Raw genomic sequence first — 13083 nt, 5'->3', positions numbered from 1 at the left:
GACGAGGCACAGGCCGGAGCTGCAGCAGACGAGGCACAGGCCGGAGCTGCAGCAGACGAAGCACAGGCCGGAGCTGGACCGGGAGGAGCAGAAGCCAAAGCTGGACCAGGCGTAGCAGAAGCAGAGGCTGGACCAGGCGTAGCAGAAGGTGGCTGGATGGGCTCCTCGGGCCCTCCAGCTGATGTGGCATGGTGCTGGACGTGCTCCTCGGGCCCTCCAGCTGACGAGGCGTGAGGCTGAACGGGCCCCTCGGACCCTCCAGCGGAGACGGGAGGCTGAACGGGCCCCTCGGACCCTCCAGCGGAGACGGGAGGCTGAACGGGCCCCTCGGACCCCCCAGCTGACGAGGTAGATGGCGGCGTGGGAGCCGCGGAGTCCTGGATGAGCTCATCCGAGCTCCCAGCAGGAGCTGATGCAGAGCCAGAGAGATTTGGGACCCCTGGCTGAATGTTAAGCTGACCAGCGGACCGTACTGCTATCGGGGACTGGGCTACTGGAGCTACTGGGGCCTGCGCTACTGGCGGCACTGGAGCTACTGGGGCCTGCGCTACTGGCGGCACTGGAGCTACTGGGGCCTGCGCTACAGGCGGCACTGGAGCTACTGGGGCCTGCGCTACAGGCGGCACTGGAGCTACTGGGGCCTGAACTGAAAGTGGCACTGGGGACACAGGAAACTGAACTGAGGGTGGCTGCGAGGGAGCTAACTGAGCTGTGAAGGGCTGCGAGGGAGCTAACTGAGCTGTGAAGGGCTGCGAGGGAGCTAACTGAGCTGTGAAGGGCTGCAAGGGAGCTAACTGAGTTGTGAGGGGCTGCGAGGGAGCTGACTGAGCTGGCCTGGGAGGAGAAACACGAGCAGGAAAAGGAGCAGGCTCAGAAAAAACAGTCCGAGAAATGGCAGGCTCAGGGTCGACAAAAATAGCTCTATCAAAAACGAACCCGCCGTCCACTTCATGTTGTGTAGTTTTAGCATTGTCCGGTTTATGGCGGCGGGCGCGCCGCCTCCTTCGAGCAGAGGAAGCTGGCGCGATGGGCGCTGATGGCGCCAACACAGAGGGTGACGTAGTGGTGAGTTCCCCGTCGTCCGCCCCCATCCTTGCCAGAAATGAGACAGGCGAAAAATAGCCTAAGCGGATCGGAGACGGCGAGCGGCTGGTAGGCTGTGCAGCAGGTGAGAGGTCCTCCTCCGGGATGAGCCAGGGTTTCCACCGGAGCTCGTCCTCCCGATAAGCCCGTAACACCTGCTGCCGCTCTTCCTCGCCAAAGTCTATGGCTTCCGTTGTCTCCGTGCGCCACGCCGTGCGGCCAGACCGCGGTGAAGACGCGGAAGCCGGCGGGGTGCGGGCGGAAGGTGTGTCTGTGGCGAGCCTCACCGTTCCAACTCTGACCGCTACTGGCTCATGAGACAGCGGGGAAACGGCGCAACGGCACGGCTCTGGTGAAGGTGCACGCCCACCGGGCCGCTGCTCCTGCGGACGGAGTTGGAGGGTGGAGACGAGAAAGTCGCTGACGAGGGGGTGCAGCGTCTCCCATAACCAGGGGAACACAGATACGCACACCCCTACTTGGCGGGCGAACTCCTGTCGTTCCTCCTCACTGGAACAGTGCAGCCACTTGTCGCATAGAGACTCCACTGTCCGGACGATCCCCCTCCTCTGTGTCGCTGGGTCCGACATGGTCGCGTCGTACTGTCACGGTCCGCTGTGACAGACCGTGCGGTGGTGTGTATGGTGGACCCAGGTGCGAACACAGGTGAGCAGGCGGGAGTGAACTTTAAACAAAAGCGAGCCTTTATTGTGGCTGATGACAAGGTATACAAATACAGCAGGGATAGCGTGGCTAAACGGAAACCTAAACTGGGAATAACTAAGGTAAAGCTATGACTAAGAATACAATAGACCGGGCATGGAAACATAGAGGGTGGAAACACAGACGACGCGACACAGACTGCATGAAACACAGAGACTAAAAACACATGAGGGATGATCAGGGGAAGTGGATGCACACGGGGAACACAGGTGACACTGATAATCATAACAAGACACGGCAGGAGTGAACGTAACACTGATGGGAGATGGGCAAAGTAAAACAGGAAGTACACAGAGGTTCAAACAGGAGGGGAGAGAGCACGGGGAGAACGCAGACATAACGGGCTGGGGAAAACATAGAATAAAACACAAAGAGGGACGAGGGCTCATAAATACACAGAGGGGCACACAGGGGGTGAGAGTCACGAAGGGAAAACACATAAGGAACAACGTAACAGATCAACCCAGGAAGCATGGCCTAAATAAAGAACAAAATACAAAAATACATGAAAACTAAGAATACTGGGCCCACATGGCCCAGGACCATGACAGTGGAAGCAGACAAAAACAACAAGCACGCATGCTACAAACTTTACCCGAGTCATTTAGACAGCCGTTAGCACATGATTCTCCTTATGGGGACCTGATATGTTTAATATGCTGCTGAGAGTATGCCCCAGAAGAAGCGTATAGTATAGCTTTTATTTTGGAAAGAGCCATTTCTCTGTAATAAACTCTCTTTTCCAAAGATGAGTGATTTCGTGATCTGATTTTTTTTTTTTATTACTTTGTTATTTCAGCAACATTAAATTTAAAAACTGTACTTTTGATTTAAAATATATATTTATAATTTTAATAAATGACAAATTAAAAAGGCATGAACAGTTTTTGTTGCATCGAAAAAATATTGAACCGTGACACCAAAGTATCGAACCGAACTGAACCGTGAATTTTGTGTATCGTTGCACCCCTAGTAGTTATATGAGCAGAGGATCACAACTAATCAACCCAGGAGACCTTTCACTGAGAATGGCACATCAACTGTCTAAGATGAGCTTTCTGTTTGGGGATCTGTGATAAAAGTGCACAATGAAATATGATAAAGTGAAGCACAGAAATAAAACAGCCAATAAGACAAGAAGAGCCTAAATTAATGGCAAAATACAGAAAAGCTTAATTAATACTGAAAATATTCTGGACAAGAACTATGAACAGGACAAAAACCTGAAGAGCAAAGATCATTGCAATACCATCTTAACAAACATGGTGTGGCTGCTTTTATTTCCCTTAGATAAGAGGTGACTGTAGCTGTCCACTTGGAATTACCACTCGTGACGCAGAGAGCTATGACTGATGCAACTTTATTCTCTCCTCTTTAAACCACCGACAATATGGCACCGTGAAAACTATAAAGATGCACAAACAAATACCATTAAACATTTAAGTACAAAGTGCAGAAATGTTCACATTTTACTATATAGAAAATTATTTTGATGAACTCAAATCGTGACATTGACATAAATCAATCGCTTTTAAACAATTTATGTTACAGCATTTAATAAAATGAATTAACGATAACCTTTCTGTCTCTTAAATACATAAACAATCATTTGCAATTATTAAACCAACCTCTTTCTGCTTCCAAGGGTGCTAATCATGCTGAACCAGCTAGCAACCTCCTCCATGCGCATCTCTTAGCCAGTCTTTCCACACCACAAACAAATGAGATGCATATACACAAAAAACGAATTCAACCACATTGTGTAAACTTTCCAAAGTTATAGCATGTGACAGGTAAATAAAATACATGGTTTTGCATGAGTATTTTCAAAAAATAAATGTCTTACTCACTCTGAAGCAACGTGTTTGTGTCATTTCACTGAGAACAGAACAGGGAGTCTGACACAATAAAAGAGGAAGTGCTAAGGTACTCTTCAAAATAAAAGCGCAAAGTAAAGTGGCTTTGCCGGCATTTTACAGTGACTTGTATGGTTTACATTCTGCTTTTAATAGTCACTGCATCCACTTTATCACAAACAAAATCTATCTTTTGTCTCATATGCCACAGAGTGAAGATGAATTACATTATTTTCAGTATTTTTGAATTAGCAAATTAGTACTTAAATATTTTTCTGTGAGATCACTATTGAGGCTACTTTCAATTTTGGTGAAAAAATGTTTCGATTTTGTTCTTTATTTTTGCCCCCAAAAATATTGTGGTAATACATTTATCTCTCATGTTCTGCTCATTTGTTTGTTTGTTTCTGCTCAGCAGAAGTAGCTGTAGTGGTGATGTGTAAGAGACACACATTGGTGTGATACTGCCATGACTGGATTAACTATACTTGAACAAAGTCTACAGCTAAGAAAGTCAAAGATGTTCTATTTCTGCTTTTGTCTGAACTTTTTATTACCAAGATAGGCCTGAAGCAATTAAAATATTGTATCTTATAGAATTATTTCACTGGACATGCACAATGCCAAAAGAAAGACATTTTATCTTTGAGCTCATTTAAGAAAAAGGAAGAAAAAAAGGTGATCCAGCTTATCTGGTTTCAGTTCCTCCTCAGTGTTTATGCCGAGAGAATCTCTTTGCATATGAACTCTGTGTTATTCACACATGCCTCCCATCTATCTTCCTACACAAACCATTTCACATATGTGCCTCATGTTGATGCACTCCTTGGCTAGTTTGCGAATTAAAGTGAGAAACTAGTGTTCAGGCTTAACTTCTATTGTTCTTGCAAGATTGTTCACTGTTCTTAGCCTTAGTCATATAATCCTGCATTAGCCACAACCTCCATTTAGCCATATCCTGACTGCCCTTTGCTGGAACTTATTTCCATTCTGACCTTTGGTTGCAAATTATATTGTGAGTATGTTTTAATATTGTTGATTGTATTATTATTTTTTGAATCACCTCCACTCTAATATAAGCAGCAGCATCACATTGTAACTGAAATGTTAATCAATGAAGATCTCATTAAACTGTAAATTTAAAAAAAGATTTATTTCTTTTTTGCCTTACAGCACCATCTTGTGACAAATATTAATATTCTCACTAAGTACTGAAGGAGTCAGGGAGCGTCCAAAGTTTCCCCATTTTTGACACACAAAAGGTGAAATTTAGCACACAGTTCTAAAAAAAAGAGGCCTTTATGCGTCCTCAAACACAGTTTCAAAAGTGGAGGAGGAGATAGCAGCACAGAGGTTGTTACACAAGCAGAGAAGGGCAGGGTTATAGAAGGGCATCAGCCTCACAGTGGGACCGGTATCTGTTCATTGGTGCAAAAAAGAAGAGTGTCATCATGTATTGTTGTTCACTGTACCTACACTTATCCCATATTGAGCTCCAGAAAAAGCTCTACAAAATTTCCTTCCGTGGGCTATTGATGTGCACATTTGTGACAAAAGCATGGTCAAAAGTTCCCAGTGTCCTTTAGTGGGATGTGTGCTCAAAGACCATCATTATGCAGTTTAACTACTGTGGTATTTGATTACCCACAGCAACTCATAAAAACAAACAAACAAACAAACAAACAAAAAAATACAATAAAACAATATTACTGAACACAAATAATGAACAAAATAGATATCAAACATATTTATAACCGGGTCATCTTAATTTTTACAGAATATTACCAATGACAGAAATATTGGATAAACCTGGAAACTGAGGACATGTTTATTAAATGAGAAAGAAAAAATCAAAGAGATATGTGATAAACTTGCACAAGGATGCTTTTCGTGATACATATCAGACGACACAAACATTGCAGGTAGTTATAAGAGCAAGGGATCACCACACATGAGCCAAGGAGACCTTTCACTGAGGATGGCAACTTTACAGTCCAAGATGAAGCTTCACTTTGAGTAACTGTAATTAATTTGACAGTAAAATGAGATTAATTGAAGTAGAAAAACAGAAACACCAGTGAGAAGAAGAGAGCTTAAATATATCACCTCACGTTGACTGTCACGGTCTGCGGAGTGTGTGGAGGACCCAGGTGCGGACAAAGGCAAGAAGACAAAACTAAACTTGAACACAAGGCGAGCCTTTATTTTGGAGCTGATACTCACAAGCATGAAATAAGGCAGAATGAGGGAAAACCAAAACATATACTTAGAAGACTAAACTGTGAGAGAACTGAAAAAAACTGCAACTACGACTCTATAACAAAACAATAACCATAACTCAGAAGTACGACTTTAGCTCTGAGAATAACTAGGATCACGGCTAGGATAACTGTGACGTGATGTGGGGTAGTTAGCACAGACGACATGACAATGAACAAAGGAAGGCACGCAGACTAAATACATGACCAGGGGACGGGAAACAATTGGGGATACAGCTGATACAAATTAGCATGGCAACGCCACCAGGGAAAGTGAAACTACAACAATGAACACAGAACACAAGACCTCTTTCAAAATAAAACAGGAAACATGGAGACTTAGACATGACACCATGAGCCTAAGAGACCTGAAACACATGACAGACGAGACAAGCAACCAAACACAGAAAACAAGGACACAGATGATAAGTAATGGCTAACCTTAACCTCCACTAAAACCTAAATAAAAATAACACACTAACTTATAATCACCAGCCTAACAAGATAACCTTCAAAATACAAAATAAATCCCTGTGACAATGGGAAAGGAAAAAAAGAATTATTTGCCTTCGAGATAAAGATACAACCACCCACCACCAACAACAAAAAACCCAACAAAAAAAACAGACTGCTTAACTCTATATAATACAAGAAATCATACAATATACAGAACTCATATACCTTTAGTGTAAATGCACACGAAGAACGAAACCCACTGTAGAGTACTCATCTCCTCTTCTTCTCACTGCCACATCAGCAAATACAGCAATGAATATTCGTAAAGCTGCTTTTAGTTCATTTTGGAGAAACTTGACTTGTATGGTTTCTACTCTGCTTTTACTGCTCATTGCTTCAATTTTATCAAACACACAATCTCACCTTTTTCACATATACTGTAGAGTAGGGATGGGTACCGGTGTCCGGTGCCATGATGGCACCGGTTCTGACATAAACGGTAGTAACCAGACCGAAAAGCAGCGCACATTTCAGTGCTTTATTTCGGTGCTTTTTTTTCCTGAGCTGTGATACACTTTAGATTCTAGCCAATCATTTTACGTTTCCGAGGATAGTAGGCGGGGCCAGGTACGTACGTTCTGTTAGAGCAGAGCTACAGATTAAAAATGCCCAAGGCGAAGCGGTCAAAAGTCTGGCTGTACTTCATAGCAAAATATGCAAACTCAGCAGCCTGCAACAAGTGCTTTAAGCTGATACTGTGATACTGTCAAAGGAGGTAACACCTCAAATCCGATGAAACACCTGGCGACGCATAGCGTTTTTTTTAAAAGCCGAGAAATGCACCGTATTTGATAGCTTGCTGCGAGACCTCACACCGAGCACATCTACTGCCGGTGGGTTGCCTGTTATGCAACATCCCCCAAAAACACGAAGAGGAGAGTCCTGGCCCCTAGCCCTGCCAGTGTAGCAGAAATGATGACGGATGATGGTGTCAGCAGCCGTTCTTCTCTGCGTGAGTAGCTAATTTACGTTGAGTAGGCTAACCACGTTATTACATTAATGCATGTAAGGTGAACTAGCAAACATCATCATAGCTACATGCAGCTGTCTTCTTGTTTGATGGCAGATACTCCCTTCACCCTGGCTAAAAAGGATAAAATGACCAAAGAAAAAGTGGAAAACAGCTAAACATGAGAGGTTTTTGGACAAAGTTTGTGTTTTTTCCATTGTTTAAGCACTGCTTCCAGCCAAGAGTGATGCCATATATGCCCCATAGCTGCAGAAAAGGCTAACATTGTTATATTTTTACAAAAAACAGCTGAACATGAGAGGTTTTTGGACCAATTTTGTGTTCTCCATTCTTTAAGCACCGGTTTGAGCACCGTTTGAGCACCGGCACCGTTTCAAAAGTACCGATTTGGCACCGGTATCGGATAAAACCTAAACGATACCCATCCCTACTGTAGAGTAATGTCATATTATGCTGCTTTTTTAAATGTGCATTTTCTTCTGCTTTTACTTTCTTCTTTAACTTTTTAAAGCCACTAATTTGATGCTAACTATGAAATGTAGTCTCACAATTATAAACTTTTTCCGTTTGGTTATGCCAGTAATTCTCAAAGTGTGTGGTGCGCTGTTAGGTTTTGTATTGTTGATTGTCATTTATGCTTAGAAATATTTAACCATATATGCTTAGAAGTATATAATCATTTGTAGATTGGAAGAATGTCTCATCCAAGGAGGTCTGTAACAACTCTGTGTAGCAGGAAGAGGGGAGTGCGTTCACTCCTCTACAGAGTATTCTGGCATAGATCACACACCTCCTAGGAGAGGTCGTATCTTCTCTTTTGCTGATATATGGTTTAGCAAACACACGTATATTTCTTTAAGTATAAGAGCCTTTTGTTCAGATGGAGCCCTAGACTCCTGGCACCAGCCTTTGGGGAGTCTTCACAGGGTCACATCTTGACCACACACACACACACACACACACACACACACACACACACACACACAGAGTATTCTTTGTTCACATGTATACCTATGTAAGATGTTATATGTTAATGACCCTATGCATATTCATGTAACCACAATAAAAGGAGTGCTATGGGGGACCTGGCTGAGAGTCTGACGGAGGTCAAGTGGTGGAACGACACTTGGCTCCAGGCAGGACTCCCTCATGCATGAGTAACATGAAGAACTTTGCCTACTCGTGTCTTGCTTTGCTGTGTAATTATATTGTCTTCAACGTTCCAGCGGATAGGTTCAAGCTACAAACCTATCATGCGCCCCCCTGTGTGGGGCAGAAGTCTGACAGGTGGGGCGCAAGTTACCTAGCAGAAAAGTCATGTGGAAGTCATGTTTAGCATCGGAATCACTTTTAAAGCCGAACAAAGAAATTCGCAGCAGTCACATTAATAATATGGGCACCCACTGCATCTGCTGAAAAACCGCAGCCGCGTGTGTAAGTCAACAGCCGCAATAAAAAAAGTGTACTGAAAAGTGCGAACATGTGGTCGGGACTGTCGTGCATTTGTTTACAGTGGTGCCAAAACCAGGATTGGGGCATGACAGACCTGACCACATGTACTGTATTGCTCTTTCATTGTGATTTCTTATGTTTCAGTCATTTTTTGCAGGGTTTTAGTTTGTTTCTTGTCTATTTGGGAGCTGACACAGTCTCTAAGGGGATGGGGTTCTGGGGATAACAGGATGAGAGAAGCTGCAGAGAGGCATGTAAGACTGCAACTCTGCTTCCTCGTCCCAACTCTGGATAGTCACGTTTGGGAGGTTTTGATTAATTTGGCCAGATTTCTAAACATGAGATCGGCTCCATCCAAAATGGGATGGATGCGGTCCCTCCTAATAAGGGAGGTTTCCTCCAGAAAGTTTCCCAATTATCTATCAAGCCCACATCATTTGTGGGACACCACTCAGGCAGACAGGAATTTAAGGAGAACATGCAGCTAAACTTGTCATTCGTGGTCCAATTGGGGAGGGGACCAGAGAAAACTACAGAGTCCGACATTGTTTTGGCAAAGTCATCCTTTCAATATTGATTTTAGTGTCCTCTGATTAATGTAACCAGGTGTCATTACTGCTTGGAATTAGGATTTTAGTGAATTTACATTTACCCTTAGCCAGCAGTTTTAAATTTCCCTCAATAAGATAAGATAAGATAAGACTTTATTGATCCCACAACGGGGACATTTTTGCGTCACCTCAGCTCAGGTACAGATATCAGAAGGAAATACAAAAATACAAATAAGTACAATCAATGAAAAAAGTAAGATAATACACTACATACAATGGTAGCATACACAGTATGTGATTATGGATATGGTTGGAAATATGGAAGACATAAACTATATAGCTTGATATAGCTATTGTAATATGATGGAATTAGGTGTTTTTTGTTCGGCAGTTGGCCCTCGAGTGGTTGTTTTGTGTTTTTTCACTCTGCAAGATCTAGTCAGGGGCAGTTTCACCTGTGTTAATCTGTTGACATCCATGCCTTCACTGTTGATAAACAGCATTATCTATAATTAATATAGTTTGTTATCACTGAAACAACTTGTGCGCGTTATTATTTATTGTGAAAGAGTGATATAGTTTGTGGTTTGACTCTAATATGCGCATTGAAGGCTCTGGCCTCTGGAAGACAATTGGCTATGGTTGCTGGTGTTTCTAGCTTCACATCTCAGAACAGAATCGCCAATTACTGGAATTTAATCCTTGGATGGTGTGTCGCCGAGTGGAGAAGACACATGAACATGTTGGTGCTACCTCTGGAGCTTCTGTTTAAGACTATGCTTCCTCATCACCATCACCCAGCGGTCCTGTGCTTGGGACAGTTTTCTTGGGACAGCTTGCCAGGGGTCAGCAAGCGTTACAATCAGCTACAGGGGCCTGGCTAGATAGGGGTTTTTCAAGGGTTTGAAGCAAACTCTCCAATTCAGGGATACTGGCCTCCAGAGCTGCAAATATTTATCAAAAGTTTATCTGTATGTTTTAGCTAATAGTAAATCATATTTATTTTTAATCAAATTTATAAATAAAGTGTAAGTCTGATTAAAAAGATACCATCCATGCTTTATTACTGATGAAATGAATGATGATGATGATACAGACAGCACTGTAAGCTCTATGTGCAGGCAAATACCATTGCATCAAATGATGAGTACATAACCAGGTCTCTGGAGAACTTCAAGACATGTTGAGGAGGTAATTTAGCCATTTAAATCAGCTGTGTTGGATCAGATCACATCTAAAACCTGCAGGACACCCGCCCCTGCTTTGAAACGTATTGCACACCGCTATGTACTGCCCCCTTGTGGTCCTCTTACAATCACTGTTGCATGCAGAAGCTGCATGTTGCATGTAGTGATGCAATGAGAATCTTCTATAGGATACCTAGAAGGTAGTAGTGTCAGTCAGATGTTTGTAGCTGTGGGTTTTTGCACTTTTAAAGCACTTAAAAAAAAAGTTCGTGTTCACTTTTAGAGAACAACTTGATGGTTCCTGAGGTTGAAAAACAAAAGCAAGCCTTTATTTAGGCTGATACATGAATAACAAAACCGACAACTAAGACTAGACTATGAGTTTGACTATGATTTTAACTGTGACTATGACTATAACTATGACTGTGACTACAAGGGGGGGAACATAAGCAGACGACCTGACAACAGTAAGAGACACAAGACTTAAATACACAGGAGTGTAACCAGGGGCGATTTTAGCCCATTTTTGGGGGTGCTTCAGCATTTAACCTTCAGTTACTCTTTATATAGTTAGGTAGGAGTCAGACCATGTTTGTTTTTAGCTGAAAAACATTACACCCAGGTAACCTGCTGTGTTGAAAACGTGTTTCCTGACTATGTTTGCTACCCTACAATCCGTCCTAATCTGTAGTAAATTCAGCGATATTTGACCGTCCTGTTGCTCCCATTGAAATTTATACAGCCTATTTAAAATCTAAAACTTAACATTATCCGTAGCCTGCTGTTGTTACCACTGTCTTGTTTGAAATATAATGAGAGAAACTGGTTATTTTATCATATGTGCCGATATTGAACCCAAGGTACTAACTAGCTAACTGACTGGATGCGCATTAACCTTATAACTCCTGTTGTGTGTGTGTGTGTGTGTGTGTGTGTGTGTGTGTGTACAGAGAGACAGCCAGGTTCATATTGGATATGAGGACGTTTTTTCAAAAACAGGAGCCACATTCAGGTAAAAGTGTAAGATCAAATGATCCGTCAATAAAGGATAATGTTGGATCAGTGTTTCAATATTTATATCCTTTATTAGTTGTACATGTGCTTTGGTTATTTGCCTTTTGGTTGAAAGTACAGTGAGAGAGGACTTTTTTATTAGTGATCTTGATATATATATTTTTAAATCTAATTGAATACAATCTATTTGTGTATGATTGTCAGTCCAAAGAGGGAGAGAGGAAAGAGGGGAATATGAGGAGAAAGTACAAGATCAGGAAGAACCAGGTAAGAAAACAGACAGGGAGTACTAACAGGTGTGGAGATACAGAAATTATTTTACTGCAACAATATAACCTGCATTATTAACATTGCATTAATAATATACCTTACAGCATTGATATTGCATTAAAGATGTTTATGAAACTTACTGCTATTAACCTTTTTCTTACAGGTGCAGCCCTAGTCAGTTTATACACACATTGCATGTCTGTGCTTTATTCAGAGTTGATGCTCAGTCTCAGTCTATTGAAGGTTTCAAGCTTCGATAAGCGCGATGTCTCAGTCGATATATTGTGGGTGACTTGGAGCATAGAAGGATAGACACATACACGCTTACAAACACATATAATCCAAAAACCTGCCAGGCCAAAGGCCTGAAACTCATTTAGCTTCTGACTGCATTTTAGTCTACTTGGTAACAGATGACAGAAGACCCGTCAAGAAGAGGACAAGCCCTCAGGGACCATGTAGGCTTGAAATTTATTGCCATGTATGGAAGGTGTTATAGAAAAGGGAACTTTGGTGTCTGTTTTTAGCCATTTAAGATGTACCATTTACTGCAAATCGATGTATCTGATCTGTAATCGAAGCGAGAAGGGGCGTGAACCCTGATGTTATAAAACACTTCCACGTGTATTCTTAGCAGGAGACGTTTTGCTGGTGTGGTGCTGTATACTTCTCCTCCTGCGTGTGTTTAATAAACTCCTTGTCTGATTGCACTCTCCTGAGCCTCTGTTGGTTTGTTCTGTTGCTCAACATTTTCGAATTCGGGACACAGGCAAAACAGAAACTGTTAAACTAATTTTACTCGTACAATCTGGAAGTTGTTTTCTCCCTATATTAAAGCTGCTGTACAGAATCTGCAAAACAAACTGGGTTGTCAGCCCTGGCACTGCATTACCATATTGAGCTTTAGTCAGAGGAAGTCACGGTTGCCAAAACCTTTTTGAAGCTCAAGAATGAGGCTGGTGCCATCCCAGATATGTTAACATTGTACAATCTTCTGGATAATCAGATCGTCCCCACACTGAAAACTGTTATTCAGGTTGCCCTAACAAACCCAGCTAGCAGCTGTAGCTGTGAAAGGTCTTTTAGTGTCTTGAGTCAGCTCCATACCTGGCTGAGAAGGACCATGGGTCAAAGCAGACTCCAGCACCTGGCTGTGATGTCAGTTGAGAAATGCTTGAGAAACTTGACCACCAAAATGTGATA

The 13083-nt window shown here is 42.6% G+C and overlaps 1 long non-coding RNA gene across 1 annotated transcript; it reads left to right on the top strand.

Annotated features, from left to right (window-relative positions):
• Nucleotides 1-6834: 6834 nt before the first annotated feature.
• Nucleotides 6835-12242, top strand: LOC146698416 (uncharacterized). The gene is made up of 4 exons (XR_014923028.1): nucleotides 6835-7388; nucleotides 11547-11608; nucleotides 11815-11877; nucleotides 12044-12242. It is a non-coding gene; the product is annotated as an uncharacterized LOC146698416 (long non-coding RNA).
• Nucleotides 12243-13083: the final 841 nt, after the last annotated feature.

Source organism: Copadichromis virginalis, linkage group LG11, assembly GCF_057382275.1.
Source record: "Copadichromis virginalis isolate Kocher_CV1m ecotype Utaka linkage group LG11, C_Virginalis_male_GT1.1, whole genome shotgun sequence".
Classification (NCBI taxonomy): Eukaryota; Metazoa; Chordata; class Actinopteri; order Cichliformes; family Cichlidae; genus Copadichromis; species Copadichromis virginalis.
This window is presented reverse-complemented; position numbering and strand designations above follow the sequence as displayed.